This window comes from Dromiciops gliroides, chromosome 4 (assembly GCF_019393635.1).
Source record: "Dromiciops gliroides isolate mDroGli1 chromosome 4, mDroGli1.pri, whole genome shotgun sequence".
Classification (NCBI taxonomy): domain Eukaryota; kingdom Metazoa; phylum Chordata; class Mammalia; order Microbiotheria; family Microbiotheriidae; genus Dromiciops; species Dromiciops gliroides.
The window spans coordinates 12272067-12289046 of NC_057864.1; the positions used below are offsets into that span (position 1 = coordinate 12272067).

At 42.1% G+C, this 16980-nt stretch overlaps 1 pseudogene; it reads right to left on the reverse strand.

The window, feature by feature from the left end:
- Positions 1-8916: 8916 nt before the first annotated feature.
- Positions 8917-9310, reverse strand: LOC122754522 (annotated as a pseudogene).
- Between the last annotated feature and the right edge of the window lie 7670 nt (positions 9311-16980).

Genomic DNA, 16980 nt, shown 5'->3' on the forward strand with positions numbered 1-16980 from the left:
CCTCTCCTCCATTCTCCCTTCCTCTTTCCCTTCCTCTTTCTCTCCCCCTTCCCCTTCTTCTTCCATACAGTCACCCACAGGACCAAGTAAACCAACAATGAAGACAGACAGTAAAACCACTTCCTTCCCTGAGGGTGCATATATTCAATGCCCTCTACATTTCAAAAGGCAAGTTCACCAGTTACAGTGGTATCAGTCTAATCTTCCCTAAAACCATCGAGATGGTAATATTTTGAAGGGGATGGGAATTGTAAATACCTCTGCCCTCAGTTCCCCAAAGATTTGTCTGTGCTGTAAGGCACCATACAAGGGAGGGTAGGATAAATAAGAGTCTCTGCCCTCTCAGAGCTTACAATCACCTTTCCAGAAGGTTCCTATTACTCTCCTTCATGCCTATAGTCTAACCTGAGGGGTTGTTGTTCCCCAAATCAGATGTCATTTCCCATCTCTGAGGCATTTCATAGGCAGTCCTTCCTGCTGGAGTACATGGCCCTTTCTCCTCTGCCTCTTAGAATCCCTGGTTTCTTTCAAACCTGAGGGGCACCCTCCTTCAGGAAGCCTTGTTCCTGATTGCTTCCATATTGTTGGTACTCTCACTCCTGACATCACTCAGCATCTGACTTACTTCACTTTCACGCCCCATCCAGGCATCCACTCAGACCATCTTTCCATCAATATACCTGTTCCAATGTGCTCCTCCTCAACCCCCACCTGCCCCACTTCTTTCTCTAGCCACAGTAATTGAATCAAAAGTACATTGCTGGGGCAGCTAGATGGTGCAGTGGATAGAGCACTGACTCTGGAGTCAGTAGTACCTGAGTTCAAATCCGGCCTCAGACACTTAACGCTTACTAGCTGTGTGACCCTGGGCAGGTCACTTAACCCCAATTGCTTCACTGAAAAAAAAAAAGGTACATTGCTTTTAGAAATGCCATATCTGTCTGTTGACTGCCTAATATTATCTCAACACCCCTGTGACTCCTCAGACCTTCTGGGCCCCACTCCTGTATGTTTGCTGTCTTCTTCTTTCAGAATAGATATTCTTTGAGGGAGGGAATGCCTTATGTAGCTCCTCAGAGCTGGGCACAGAGTAAATCCTCCCTAAATGCTATCATTCATTCATTTACTCCACCCTTCACTAAATAGGGTATTGATCACTTCAAAGGAGCCCACAAGTTGACTGCCTGGGTGGAGGAAAGAAAAGAATGAAATCCTATTAATGGCTCACATATAGGTAGCATTGTAAAAATCAAATCAAATCAGTAAGCATTTATTGAGCACCTACTGTATGACAGGCACTGTGCTAAGTTCTGGGGATACAAAGAAAGGCATAAGACAGTCTCTGCCCTCGAGGAGCTCCCAGTCTAATGGGGAAGACAACAGGTAAAGAACTATAGACAAACAAGATAGAGACGGGATAAAATGAGGGTAATCAACAGAAAGAAACAGGACCTATGAAGAAAGATGCTATCTACATCCAGAGAAAGAATTGATAAATAGCAGTTTGCATAGTATGGTTTTACATATATTTATAAATGTGTCAAATGGTGGACTTCTCTAGAGTGGGATGGAGAGGAAAGGAGGGAGACTGTTCTGAACTTAAAATGTTACAAAAAGCAAATTAAATTTTAAAAAAGAAAGGCATGTAAGTAGAATTTCTTAAAGGAGGTCAGTCACAAGATTGGCACTGGAATGAGCAGGGCTGTAGAAAGGTAGAGCATTGGATAGAGCACTGAGCCTGGAATCAGGACCTGAGTTCAAATCCAGCCTCAGAAACTAGTTGTGTGACCCTAGGCAAATAACTTCACCTGTCTGGCTCACTTTCCTCAACTAGAAAATGGGGATAATAATAGAAAGTAACTCTGGGGTTCTGTGAGGATCAAATAAAATAACAATTTTTAAGGGCAGCCTAGCACAGTCGAGTAGTATGCACTAGATAAATGCTTATTCTGCTCCCCTATGCACAGGGAGGGGAAAGCACTGATAGCATTTATGCTGACCCGCCCTTCTTCCCTCTCCCTCCTCCTCCCCCAAACAACATAAGCATTCAAAGATGAAAGTCAGATCTTCAAATGACATCCCAAAGAAAGCCATCTGCTTGGTTTGGAGAACAGGTGTAGAGAGCAATGAGAAATAAATGAGATGTTAGGGAGGGAGGGAAAGAAATTAACTGATGGCAAAAAAGGTCGTGGAAAGAATCTGCTCCATGGTTGGGGGAGGAAGACACATGACACCTATGTTGTGAGTCATAGGAACCATCTATTCTTAGCAAACTTTGCAGATCTTGACCTCCTACCTTATTAATGAAGAGCCCACATGGAGGTTCTCAAAGGTTTAAGTGAGAACCATCATAGCAAACACTTATGTGGCATTCAGGGTTTGCAAAGTACTTTTTATATACATGGCCCTATGTATTCATGTATAAGTGGAGATGTGTGCATGTGTATGTAATATGTGTGTATATGAAATCTTTGTTGGTCTTCCGAACCACCCATGTGAGGTTGGTGCTCTAAGTATCACAATTTGACAGATGAACAAACTAAGGCTGAGGTTAAATGTGTTTAAAACCTTTCTTCCCATCAAACTTCCTTGTGCGTTGATAGCACAAATATTATTATCTCCATTTTATAAATGAGAAAATGGAGACTGAAGGAGGTTCAACAGCTTTACCCCAGTCCCACAGCTAGTACTCCTTGTGAGACCTTGGGCAAAGTATTTGACAGCCCAGCCTTAGTTTCGTCGTCTGGGAAATGAGGGGGGTTGATTAGACATCCTCTGTGATCCTTTCCTGGCCTAGATTTTGTGACTTCTGTCACTCATTTTCCTCCTCTAGAAAATGTGACTGTTGGAATTTCTAAGGTCCCCTGCTAGACCCTATGAACAAGTCAAGTCAACAGGCAATTATTAAGTGCCTACTGTGTGCCAGGCACTGTACCCAACCATAGAGATTCAAAAAGGAAGGCAAAAGTAGTCCCTCCCCCCTCAAGAAGCCCTCAGTCTAAAGCGGGGGTGGGGCCAGAATGGCTTCTTACAGAAGGTAGAATTTTATCTGAGACTTGAAGGAAGTCAGGAGGTGGGGATGAGGAGGGAGAGATTTCCAAGCAAGGGAGACAGACAGTCAAAATGTCTGCAGGAGGGAGATGAGTATCTTGTTAGAGGTGCAGCAAGGAGGTGAGACATGGAGAGGAGTAAAGTTTAAGGACATTGGAAAGGCAGGAAGAGGCCAGGTTATGAAAGGCTTGAAGAGCAAAGTGGAGGATTTAAATTTGATTCTAGAAGTATTAGGAAACCACTGGGGGTTATTGAAGTGAGGGAAGGGGGTTAGGGAGTAGAGTGGCCTGGTCAGACCTTCACTTTAGGAAGAATAACTTGACATCTCAGTGAAGAAGGGGCAGGAATGAAGAGAGACTTGAGGCAAGAAACCGATTTAAATAGGTCAGCTGTGAAGTGGTAAGGGTTAAGAGCTTATACCAGTGTGGTTGCAGTGTCATCAGAGACAAAGGGGGCATATACAGGAGATGTCACTAAGACAGAATAGACAGAACCTGGCAACTGATGGGATATGAGGGATTGGGATACAAGAGAGTGAGGAACTGAGGATGACATTTTTAGGTGTGAGCCTGAGTGATTTGGAAGGATGATTATGCCTGCAACAGGAATAGGGAAGCTAGAAAGAGGGAAGAATTTGAGGGGGGAGATAATGGATGAAGTGAGGCTTTTTTCAGGATAGGGGACAAGAAAGCGGCCATTAGATGGGGAGAGATTGAAGATAAGCAAGTGAGAAAGGAGATGAAAGAGTGGGCAGAATGAAATGGGATCACTTGTGCATATAGACTGATCAGTCTTGGCAAGAAGAAGGGCCACCCCTTCACAGTAGCAGTGGTAGTACCTGAATCCAAACCTGGGTCATCTTTTGTTTTAGCTTTTTTAGTTTAGTTGAAGTCATTTGTTTTTTATACTAGTCATCTGCCAATATAACCTGAGCCCCATCATTGTAATTGCTAAGGCTAAAATTCTAGCTAAACTGTCTAAAATATCTAATGAGTGGTGGCCAATGAATTATAAGCTTTAGCAAGAGTTAGACTTTTAAGCATTTATTAAGGAGAATAAGAATTTGGTAAAGAGAGAGAGAAAGGCCTACATTCATCTATCTATTAAAGGGAGAGCACATTTCTAGCTCCGCTCTCTGCCAGAGTCCACAGGAAAGAGTGCCAGGCTCCCCCTTCTTCCTCCCACAAGCAAACGTCACTTCCTGAAGCCAAAGAAAAGATGCATGGTCTTGCCCTCAAAGACCTTCACTTCATGGTGGAGCTTTTCTACAGTAAGTCTCCAGCAGGTGGCATCATTCCAATCATTACATACTTATCCCTTGCAAAATAACTAAATAACAATTTTAAAGCAACCCATAAAACTGACAAACAATATGAACAGTCTGATGACATCTGCAACCTTCCATTTCCAACATTCCCCTACCAAAAGGAAGAAAGTACTTTAGAGAATTTGTTCTCTGGGACAAAGTATGGTCATTACAATTGATCTGAATTTTTCTATCTCTAAGTGCAATTTTCACTGATATTATTGTAGTCATTTTGTATATTGACTTCCTGGTTCTGTTTTCACACCACATAGAAGTTCATAGAAGTCTTTCCATATTTCTCTGAATTTCTCATTTCATTTTGTCACAATAGTCTTTCATTAATTAATATGGCACCATTGCCTAATAAGAGTATTTAGAGATGAAAAAGTCTATTAAGGTAATCAAAGTCAACCTTTTTATTTTATAACTGAGGAAACTGAAGGAATTAATGAAAACCTAATTGTTTTTAGTCTCTTACAACCACACAAACTATGGTTATGAATAATATAGATGAGACCTCTCCTCTTTTAGTGTTTGACTGTCATGGGATATTTTCCCAGGAGTGACAACCTGGATCTTCATGCTCTAAGCCCAAGGTGTTTTCCTCTGGTTAAATAATTCAAGTATGGAGGATTCATCCACATTAAGAAGTGCCAGTCATGGAAGAACTAACTCTCCATCAAAGCATAGAGAAGTCTTAATGACTTTGGCTATCTTGGAAAGATCAACATTGATATATGTGGGGAAATAACCCCATTTCATGAAGCCATCCAATGTGAGAGAATTAGAATGCTTTCATGCAGGGGCTTCCTTGGAATGACAAATATTCTTAATGATGATGATGGGGATGACGGGGATGATGGGGATGACTAACATCGATGTAGTGCTTACTATGTGCCAGACACTGTGCTAAATGATTTGCAATTATTATTTCATTTGAATAGCTGTGGTTCAAATTCACTCTACTTTCCAGCCAAATACAGTGTGCCTCAGAATAAAATGCACTAGAAAGCCCAATGCTGCTATACTAATGCTTTTATAAAGACTTTCTCATCTTAGCTCATTTATATCACTCCATCAAGTCTCCCCCATTCTTCCCCACATATATAGTATAGGTCTTTATTCTTCTCACTCTCTGGTCTTGGGAGGTTGTGTTTAAATGCCCAGGCAAGATTGGGGATATTTAGAACGGAATGTTAATACTTTTCTTCTTCCATCAGGGTACTATCCTGGGCATCTATGATACTACCTGCAGCTGGTGGCCTATTCAATCATGTGGAGAAAAAAATAAAAACAATAATAGCAACAACAACAATAATTTCATTTTAGTTGACCTCCCAGAGTCACAGAATTAAACAGTTGGAAGGTACCATCTAGTCCAAACCATACCACCAAAGTATACTACCTATAAAATCCCAGTCAAATGGTCAGATATGTTTGAAACTTCTAAGGAGGAAGTGCTCACTACCCCTTCAAGGCAGCCTGTTTGGATTTGTGACAGTTCACATGCCTAAGGAGTGTTTCTTGATGTCTAGCCTCAATCGACCCTGTTGGTGTTAGTTGTGCCCTCTGGGGCCAAATGGGACAAGTCTAAGTCTTCCACATTCATACTTGAAGAGAGCTGCCATGTTTCTCTTGAGTCTTCTCCAGGCTAAAAACCCAAAGTTCCTTCAGCCTATCCTCAGACTGAGTGGTTGGTGACTTCCTCTGAATTTTCTCCAATTCATCAGTCCTTTGTAGTCTGACAGAGAAGAATGCATGGGAACTATCACCCCCCTCTTCCCAGAAGTGATACCCCTCCTAATTTAGCCGAAGTTTGCTTTAGCTTTTTGGGGTTGCCACAGGACACTATGGATTTGCATGGAATTTGCAATCCACTCAGATCCCCAGAGATTTTTCAGAACAACTGCTGTCTAGCCATGACTAACACCCCATCTTCTACTTGCGAAGTTGATTTTTATACACAAGTATAGGATTTTATATTTGTCCTTATTTAATTTTATACTGTTAGATTCAGTCCATTACGCTAACCTGTCAAAAATCTTTTTGGATCTTGACTCTGTCATCTGGTGGGTTAGCTATCCCTACCAGCTTGCTGTAATCTACAAATCTGATGAGCATGCCATCTGTGTTTTATCCAAGTATAGCCTGGGTGCGGCACTGAGACCCACCTTTCCCCAGGCTCTCTCTCTCTCTCTCCCAACTGAGACTGGCCTATTCATCCCCAACAAGCACCCACTTTGGCAAGTAGGGATGGTATTTCCAGAGGGGGTCATCATGCTGCAACAACTCAAGCAAGGTCTCTCTCAAGTTCCTAAGGATGAGGATGGCATATTCCTACAAGCCACTGTAGCTTCTGAGCTATATGGGTATATTTCTCATTTACATTAAAATTAATCAGTAACAATAACACCATTGACTCAAGACATTAAACACAAAAGATAAGGCAAAAGTGGCAATGAACAATAGCATTAATCAACTAAAGGCAAAAGTAGGAATAATCACAACTTTAATTCAATAGAAGACAAAAGCAGGAATAATTCAGACATTGAATCCCAACTATAAACTGGGGGCACCCTCTCCCAACAACATACATAGTGTCAGTGGAAGAGAGTTGGCACACCTTATAGAAACTCAGTAGAGAGGCACATGAAACTGCTTCTCTACTAGGGTACTCACCTTCTAGTTGTCTCTTCCCTTTTGCCAGACAAAGCTTCTCTTCTACTCTCTAACTGATTAGATAGTGACAAGTGCTTTAGCTCACAGATACCCTTAACAATGTGCTGAAGAGCATGATGCTTTTATATGGTAAAAAGACGTGTCAACATTGTATTTGTTCAATGACATAGTTCTCTTAAACCAGAGAATATTAAAGCTCCTCAGGTTGGCTGTCTGGGCAATGCAGATAAGCCCAGGCAGATCTTCATTCAACTGGATTCTGCTTTTTCCCAATTAGCTTCTATAAAACCAAGTATCTTTTCTAATAAGCACAGTACATAGCAAAACAGATGCAAAGCCTATCTTTCTAACCCTGCTTTTAACTCTCAAACCTTTGCTTTAGGCAAAAATTCACCTCTCAAAGGTTTCCACTATAAGTTTGCCAATGGCTCTAGAGAGAAATATGCTCAGATAACTCTATACACAACAAGAGATGAGGAGTCATTTCTCCTCCAATCAGCAAGGAACTAAAGAGTTCTCTCAGCAGACAAGAGCCTTTCTCTAGCCAACCAATCAAAACTATTTGATTTCTCCCCCAATTAATAGGTGCTCAGCAAAACATCTGAAGAGCCTGACTTTAAGTAGTCACCTTTTTCAGCTGGGTGACTACTGATCAGGTTCTTCAGAGTCACCTGTTTCAGCTGGGGGTGTATGAGTGGGAAAATAATTTGGTTTTGAAGGACTAACTTCTCTGGTGTGAGGGCTTGCTGAGCCCTATTCAAAGCTGCTTATCCACCTTTTGTTGTTACCTGTCACCTAACTCTCACTTGTGACTCCAAGAAACTGTACCATGTGCAGTGGCCACACTCTGGTAAAACTGTCTCAAAAACTGGCTAAATGGGCAGCTAGGTGGCATAGTGGATAAAACACTGGCCCTGGATTCAGGCAGACCTGAGTTCAAATCCAGCCTCAGACACTTGACACATACTAGCTGTGTGACCTGGGCAAGACCCTCATTGCCCTGCCAAAAACAAACAAACAAAATACTGGCTAAATAAAGGTGATGAGTGACAGACTGGGCCTCAAACTCATCAGTGAGTTTAGGGATACATCTACCCCAAGTATGTGAAGACTTTCCCTGCTGGGATGGGCACATGGGACCAAATTGTTCCAATGGTGATGAAGGCTCCTGAAGCAGGTCCTATGGGGTACTTAGAGCTTGGACAAGCATTTAAGATAACCAGGCCATTGCCAGTAATATTGACTTTTGTCTTGCCACTGACGTTGAGGACTATGGAAGAGGGAGACAGGCTGATGACTTTGTGCAACTCTGCCTCACTTAAATCCAATTCATGTGCAAGTCATGATGGCTGGGAATGGCTTCTTGCCTCTCCTATGTCTTCTGTTCCCAGATTCTTAAAATATTTCCTGCATTCAGTTTATTCTCCTGTTTCTTCTTCTGGCTAGGTCTTCTCCTGACTTCTTGTTTCTACCTTCTGAGTCAAATCATTGCCTCCTCATAAGCAGTGACTCATCTGTAACTAATGATGTGAAACTGAATGATTCCACCTTCTTTTTGATGTATCTCTCCAGAGGTCCTTACAAAATATTTCCATAGTGCCCAGTTTTTTTATTTACTATTTTTGAGTTATAACAATCACATATGCAAATGAGCTGAGGGAAAGTTATGTCCTTTGCCCATTGTTACCTTAGTTATTATGTTATCTTTATACAAATTTTCTGAGCACAGTCCTCTGAGGGACAGTTCTAACTGCTTGTCAGAACTTTCCATGTCTTTCTTCAATATTTTATCTGAGAGACTTTTTTGGGAGAGCCAGGGAAATGGTTAATCTTTTATTGAAGGGAAGAAAACATATACACCATATCTCAGGTAAACCAATTCAGGGGCTCAGTGGCTTGTGGGGTACCAGTTTGTAATGGGTTCCACAGGTTGGGCAACACTGTGTCTTGCCTTTGTGAAGGCAGAACCAGATGACTGCACTGTTGTCCTCTTCACAGATGCAGCCCACTCACTATTCACTTGTCAGTGATGGAAGGGACCAGGTTTGGCTCCTCCTTAGTCCCTGGAGCTGCCTTTGGGGCTAACATATTGTAGGGATCCAAATCATTCCTTGCTGCCATCATACTCTCTCTCTCCAAACTAGTAGCCTGCTCTTCATTAGAAGGGATGCCTCCTCCACTTGCCACGGAGCGAGCAGCATCCCGAGTGGGGCCACAGGCCCTCAAGGCCTGGACTGCCAGCACCCCAGTGCCCCACAGTAACCTTGAAGCCATCACGACTGAGATAGCTACGAGTGTTGTTGCAGCGGAGCTGCCAAGACTTTAGTTAGATATTTCCCAAGTTGATTTTTATCAGCGTTGCTGTCACATGTCTTTAAGGCTGCCCCCTTCAGCAACCAAAATTTCTATATGTAAAACACAAAGCATTGGTTACAAATGTTAAGCAGTACAGGCCCAAGCAGAGACTTCCTGCCATGTTGACTTCAAACTTCAATGCCCAGAATTCTTTTCAATATGCCAGTTGCTTTGCAAGAATGCCTTAAATAGTCAGTTTTGCTCAGCATCCTTAAGAGAGGTGAGATACTACCGGCAAGGATGAATGCAGGGTGTAGTAGAATGAAATGTAGATTTGGAATCAGAGAATAATAATAACGATGATATAATGGTAATAATAATATATTTATAGAGAGCTTTCTTTGTGCCAAGCACTGTAATAAGAGCTTTATAAATATTACCTCATTTTATTCCCACAATAATCCTAGAAGACAGGTACTGTTTTATCTCCATTTTCCAGATGAGGAAACTGAAAGTCACAGAGTTTAAGTGATATGCCCAGGGTCACACAACTAGGAAGTGTTTAAGGCCTGATTTGAACTCAGGTCTTCCTAACTCCCTACAGGGATATGGGTGGCATGATGGATAGAGAACTGGCTCTGGAATCAGAAAGACTTGAATGCAAATCTGTCCTCAGACACTTCCTAGCTGTGTGACCCTGGGCAAGTCACTTAACCCTATTTGCCTCAGTTTCCTCATCTATAAAATGAGCTGGAAAAAAAATGGTAAACCACTCCAGTATCTTTGCCAACTCCTTCTTACCCCCAGAATCAAACGCTACTGGAAAATTACTAAACAACAACTTCCTGACTCTAGTCCTGACTCTTATCTATTGTGCCACCTTGCTACTGAGGATCTGAGTTCAAATCTTGGCTTTGATACTCACTACCTTTCTGACTCTAAACAAGTCACTTAATTGAGTGGGGCTCAGTTTTCTCACCTGAAAAATGAATTTTGTGATCTTGAAGGTCCTTTCCAGCTCTGAATCTATGAACCTGTGAATTCTAGATCTCCGTCTTTACTGAATTATGGTGCTAGTTAATCTACCATCAACGACCAACCAAGCACCTATTAAGTACTTACCATTTGTGGGTGCTAGAAATAAAAAGGTGAAAACAGTCCCTGTCTTCAGGGAACTTCCTTCTAATGGAGGGATGGGGTCAGAGTGGGTGAAGCCCAAAGGAAACATCACTTTGGTTTTATCTACCATGTCTTCTGTGCTAAATTGTTACCTAGTACATTTTGGGGAGGGAAGCAATCAAGGTTAAGTGACTTGTTCAGGGTCATACATCTAGTAAGTGCCTGATGCTAGATTTTAACTCAGGTGCACGTGATTCTAGAGCCAGTGCTCTTTCTATTGTGTCACCTAGCTGCCTCATGCCTATTTCACCTTAAACTGGTTTAAGAAACGAGTAATTATCTAATACTAATAACTGACAACAATCCTGTCAGAAAGACACTGCAAGTATTAGCCCATTTTAGAAATGAGGAAATAATGCCTCAGACAGGGTGATTTACCCAGTGTCATATAGCCAGCAAATATCAGGGGTGGATATTGGAACCAGTTCTTCCTTTGATGAGGGTCAAGTTCATTCTTCACTGCACTAAGTCCCTCTGGTGGAGATTGTTTAAAGTGTCAAAAGACATCATATCCACATGCTCAGCTTCTTTGATGTTTATACCATCATTTTAATTTTTTTAAACGAGTCTCCTTTTTCTCCTCCAATGTATTGTCATTCACCCAAAGCACCCTTGGGCAGGCAGGGGAGCAATGAGTTTGAAATCCAAGAAGCTTCCAGCTGGTCCCTCTTTGCTTGTAATGCTTCCCATGACTCCCTTTCCAATACAAACATCTCTATTCATTGGTCAGCTCCTGAGCCTGAGGCATTTGGGAATTGGTGTGCCCTGAAGTCAGGACAGGCTCAGTGTAGACCAAAGTGGAGGAGAAGGGAGGATTGCTCACTTGAAATAATTTAAAAATCAAAATGATGTTATAGGATTCTCAGTCTAGAGCTTGAAGGGACAACATCAAGGGCCAGCTAGTCCAATTCCCTCATTTTACAGATAAGTAAATTGAGGCCCAGGAGATCTTCATTGGCTGTATCTTATAGCAGTCTGCTTCCCACCATGTACCTCTCTGTGGGGATTCATTTTCTGTTCTTCAGAGATTGTTGTATCCCACATTTCACACATCTGTAACAGCAAAGCCACCAGAATATATAATAATAACAATAAATCACATTGATAGAACATCCTTTTTGGTCATTGCATCCCAGGAGAGTGCTTTGCATATCGTAGGTGTTTAATAAGTGTTTTGTGAATTACACTGAACTGTCCCATCTTGGGATGTCCCCCTCAATGATCCCATTACCTATTCCTCCAGGCATACTCACCTACTAAAGAGCCCCTGTGCTGTATAATAGAGGGCATAAAAATAAATCAATGTTCAAAGGACAGAGAAATGAAAACACGGGAACAACTCAAACAACAGAATAGACCATCAACAAAACCATCACCACAAAATCTTCACCAGATCAACAGATTGTAAATGTCTGATATTTCCATCTCATTTCTGGAGCTGGCCTCTGTCCTGACAGCACATCAGGTTTTTTGCTTGCTCAATATGATTCAGGTTCCTATCAATGTTCCTCTAGCAACCCTGAAGCCAAACTGTCTCCTGCTCTTAGCCCATCTTATGCTGTAGTCATTTACTTTTATTTTCAGCTGTTAAAATGTTATGATTTAGAGGGTGCAGTATTTAGATTGAGAGACAGTGTAGGGTAGTGGAAATTAACCTGGATTGGGCATCTGGGGATTTATATCCTGTTTCTGACATTTGATAGCTATATGCAGAGCTATACCTAAGGCAATGCAAGAGGTACTTTGTCCCAGGATACTGAAATTTAAAAGGCGCTGATGTCCCTTGCTAGAGATCTCAATCACCATGCTGATTGACTCTGTTTTTGATACTTCCCAGCTCCCCCATTCCCTCTGATTGGAAGGCTGAAGGGTAGAACACTAAACTCCTTCCAAAGCCTTCTTTTATAGAGAGATCAGAACTGTCCAGGTAACTCACCATTTTATGTGATTAATTCTCCTTTGTTTCTATTCCAGGATGCATCACGCTCTTTGGTCGACCTCCACCTCCACCCCGACTTGTCACTTGTCAGCTGCTTTTTGTGTATTGTCTTCCCTAAGAGATTATAAACTCCTTGAAAGCAGACAGTCTTTCCTTTACTAATTTGTATCCCTAGCACTCAGCACAGTGCCTGACACATCATAGGCACTTAATAAATGTTTATTGAAATGAATTAAATTTATAACTCTTGGAATTCTCCAGCAGGTAGGAACAACTAAGCTTAGCAATGAGTTAACAAAAATAATGATTAAAAAACAATAATAGGGACAGCTAGGTGGCACAGTGGATAAAGCACTAGCCTTGGATTCAGGAGGACCTGAGTTCAAATCCAGATTCAGGCACTTGACACTTACTAGCTGTGTGACCCTGGGCAAGTCACTTAACCCTCATTACCCTGCAAAAACAAAAACAATAATAGCTTATATATATATATATATACATATATGTGTGTATATATCACTTTACAGTTTTCAAAGCTTAAATATTATTGCAAAGTTTATATATATATTATATAATTTTAACCCCTGTTAGATGGATGTTATTATTACCCCCACTTTAACAATGAGGAAACTGAGGCAGAGATGGATTAAGTGACTTGCCTAGGGTCACACAGGGAGTATCTGAAGCAGTATTTGAATTCGGGTCTTCCTGACTACAATTCTAATCCTTTGTCTACCATGTGATCTAGCTAGTTAAAGGGGAGAGCTAACAAATGAAGTCCTTCCCCTTCCAATGACCCTATCCGAGGGATGTTACTCCTCAGCTCAGCTGTGCTGTTTCCTCTCTCCTGTTGGCCCACAAGGGATGCCTTTCATGCTGCTTCCAATTGTGATTTATGGCACTTTCCCTGTGTATCAGAATTCCTAGGTATAGCTGTACCTGTGGCATCCTGGGTAAGTCACATTACATGTTTCAGTTTTTCTATGGCAAAATGGAAATAAATGAATTAGACTGTAAGCTCCTTGAGGACGGGGGCTGTCTTGTCTCTTTGTATTCCCAGTACTTATCATGTAGTGGGTACTTGATGAATGTTCATTGATTGATGAGTTCATTGATTATTGCACACTCACTTGATACCAAGCACTGTGCCAAGTGTTGGAAGCACAAGTCCAGAAGCTGAGACACTTTGTCTCGTAAGAGCTTACATTCTAGTGGGGGGATAACACCTGTAGAAGGGGGAGGGGGCAGGGAAGGGAATTTTGATCTGGGAAACCTCAGGTGCCTAGGATAGTCCTTTGCCACACCCTCCCCAGCAAACATGACGGGATTGCTTTGACTATTCTTCCCAAAGAAGAGGTGAAAAACAGGTGGGGGGCGGGGAGGTATTCATCCCAACAGGGAGGATGACTAGATGTTGTGTGAAGCACGGTTCAGCCTGGGGCAGGCTGGGTATGTTTCTTAAACCAATTGCGACAGCTGGTACAAAAAGGCAGGAGATCCAAAGCTGAGCCAATTAGGTTCCCCGGCCCCTCACAGCTTTTGAGGTGCACAGAAATGGCACTGAGATGCTGCCAAGAGCATTATACCCCACATGTTTGTTCCCTTCAGTATCTCTACCTCATACTTCAGTCTCCTTATCCAGAAGCCAATTTAGAAACCCTATGCATACTGGGAATGCTTCTCTACTTTGACAGCAGCCCAGGTGAGTACACCCCCTACCCTCCATGGTGGCAGCTCATCCTGGGGGCCATAGCCTGGGTCCCATCTCCCAAAAGCAACCATTCTTTCTTATTAGAAAAGCCTCAACTTCCTGCCTGCCAGTGATTACACCCAAGGGGTGTGTGTGTGGGGGGGTTGTCCTTCTCAACCCCCTAGTTGCCCAGACTCACAAATTGCTAGTTACAGCCTGGTTTGCCACCTACTGTGAGAAGATGGCTGGGCTGCAGCAGCCAAGCCCCAGATTCAGATTGGGGGGGGGCGGGATGTGAGTCATGGAAATGTTATCAACTTCTAGCTCCCAACTGAGTCAGGCATTCAGTCCACGTGACAGGCTGGGATGGAGCAGATGCTTTGGTGGCCCCTCCCACTCCTGCTTGTTCTCAGGACGGCTCCCATCTGGGCTCTGCTGACAAGGTGCCTTCTGGACACTTGCTGCTGAGCACCAGGAGCTTATGGCTCATTGAACAAAGAGGATTTGCTTAAAGCGGCTTCAATCCACAGGTTTCCTCCTCTAACCCTATCTCAGGTCAGAGCATTAAAGCCCGTAGTATTTTTGGAAATGACAAAGTGAGGCCATGGAGTCTTTGCGTGTTCCCACATGCCATTTGCCAGGAATCTACAGTCAGAGCCTGAATGAGCCTCAGCTTTCCCAGTGATGGCTTCCAAATAAAAATGCAGAAAGAGAAGTATGTCTCTCACATGGGCACATGACTAGATCGTGTGTCTCTAACTCAGCTGAATTAAACTGAACCAATAGAATTAGGATCTGCTACAGATGGGTCAGCAGCCCAATGCCTAAGAGTTTCCTGAGACCCTGAGGGGTTATCTGGCTTCCCTGAGGTGGTAGGTGTCAGAGGGAGGGCTTGAACTCATGTTTTCTTGCTGACCCTCCATACACCAAATTTCTCTTTATTGGGAGGAGATGGATGGATGGATGAATGGATAGATATCTAGATATATACACATCTGTATATATATGTGTGTGTATTTATATATATATATATATATATTTACACACATGTATACACATACCCATATACATACATATAGGTACATTTGTGTTTGTTTTTTCCATTTTCAGTTGTGTCTGACCTTTTGTGACCCTATTTGGAATGCTTTGCCATTTCCTTCACAAGTTCATTTTAAAGATGAGGAAACTGAGGCAAACAGGGTTAAATGACTCACCTAGGGTCACATAGCTAGTAAATGTCTGAGACCAGATTTGAACTCGGGGAGAGGAGTATTCCTGACTCCAGGTCTGGTGCTCTGTGCACTATGGCACCACCTAGCTGCCCCCATGTATATATGTATTTGGTGTGTGCATAGATATCCCATATATACATATACACACATATCCCTTGCATGTATATATATATATACATACATATATAGATATCTCTCCTATCTCTATCTATACCATATATACAATCCCATGGATATATCCTACATATATACAGACACATGTGTTTCAGTATATGGACACACACATATATTTGGCTATTGCTTATGCGTTTGTCCATATACAATAACTAGCATTTTACAAATGTTGTTGTATTTTTATATCCACAACAACCTAGGGGAAGGAGCTATTATTATCCCTATTTTACAGATGAGGAAACTGAGGCAGGCAGAGATTAAATGACTCCCCAGGATCACACAGCTAGTAAGTATTTGAGATAAAATTTGAACTCAGGTCTTCATTACTCCGGGTCCAGGGGTCTGTTCTTTTAGTAACTTAACTGTAGGGAAGCTAGGTTGCTCAGTGGATAGAGCACTAACCCTGGAGTCAGGAAGATTAGAGCTCAAATCTGGCCTCAGACACTTGATACTACTATCTCTAAGACCCTGGGCAAGTCACTTAACCCTAATTGCCTTAAGCATCAGGAGCCATCTCCAGTTGTCCTTATGTATATCTTGACACTGGACTTAGATGGCTTTGGAGGAGAGAGTGAGGTTGGTGACCTTGGTTAAATCCAATTCTCTACAAATCATGACATCACTTCCTGATGTCATGGTCTTCTTAGAGAATGAAGGATAAACAACAACTTCTAAACTGTATGGGTGTATCCCTATATTGATGAAATTACAAGTAAGGGTTGGGGGAGATGCACATCCTTGTGCTTGGCCCTGGGAATACAAAAATAACAGGGGCATAGTTCCTGCCCCCAAGGAAATGGCTATCCATTTTTAAATCTAATCTGAATGGGCAGGACAAGAACACAAATAAATATGGATGAATGAAAAATTATTATTAAAATTAAATTAAAAATGATTAATTAGTCATTATGAGCCAAGCAGTATGCTGAGTACCAGAGATACATGTACATACATACACACCTATACATATATACACATATATCACATACTTATATAATACACATACATACCAATACACATTTTAATATAGATGTATTTGTATGGGTCTATGTGTAAGTGTATGTGTACATGTACACACACACAATCCCTGCCCTTGAGAAGATTACATTCTGGTTGGTAGAAACAATAAAAATTAGGTAGCCCCCTCCCCAGGAGGGGTATTTTGTTTTGGAACTTTCAGGGATAGTGAGTGGAACCACAGACACCCCTCCTGTCCAAGAGCAATGGGCAGTAATGATTTGGTTATAATTTAAAAACTGAAGAAGGGTGTGGGTTCTCTGAGAGTTCATGGGGGGTGAGCCAACTGCTGTGGAGTAGGAAGTAAATTGTTTTGTGGCTGAGGTCCCTCCTGCAAGTATGCCATGTGAGACACTCAGTAATTAGGACAACAGGGCCTCAGAATGGACATTCTGGAACCAAAAGGGTTGAGCCCCTG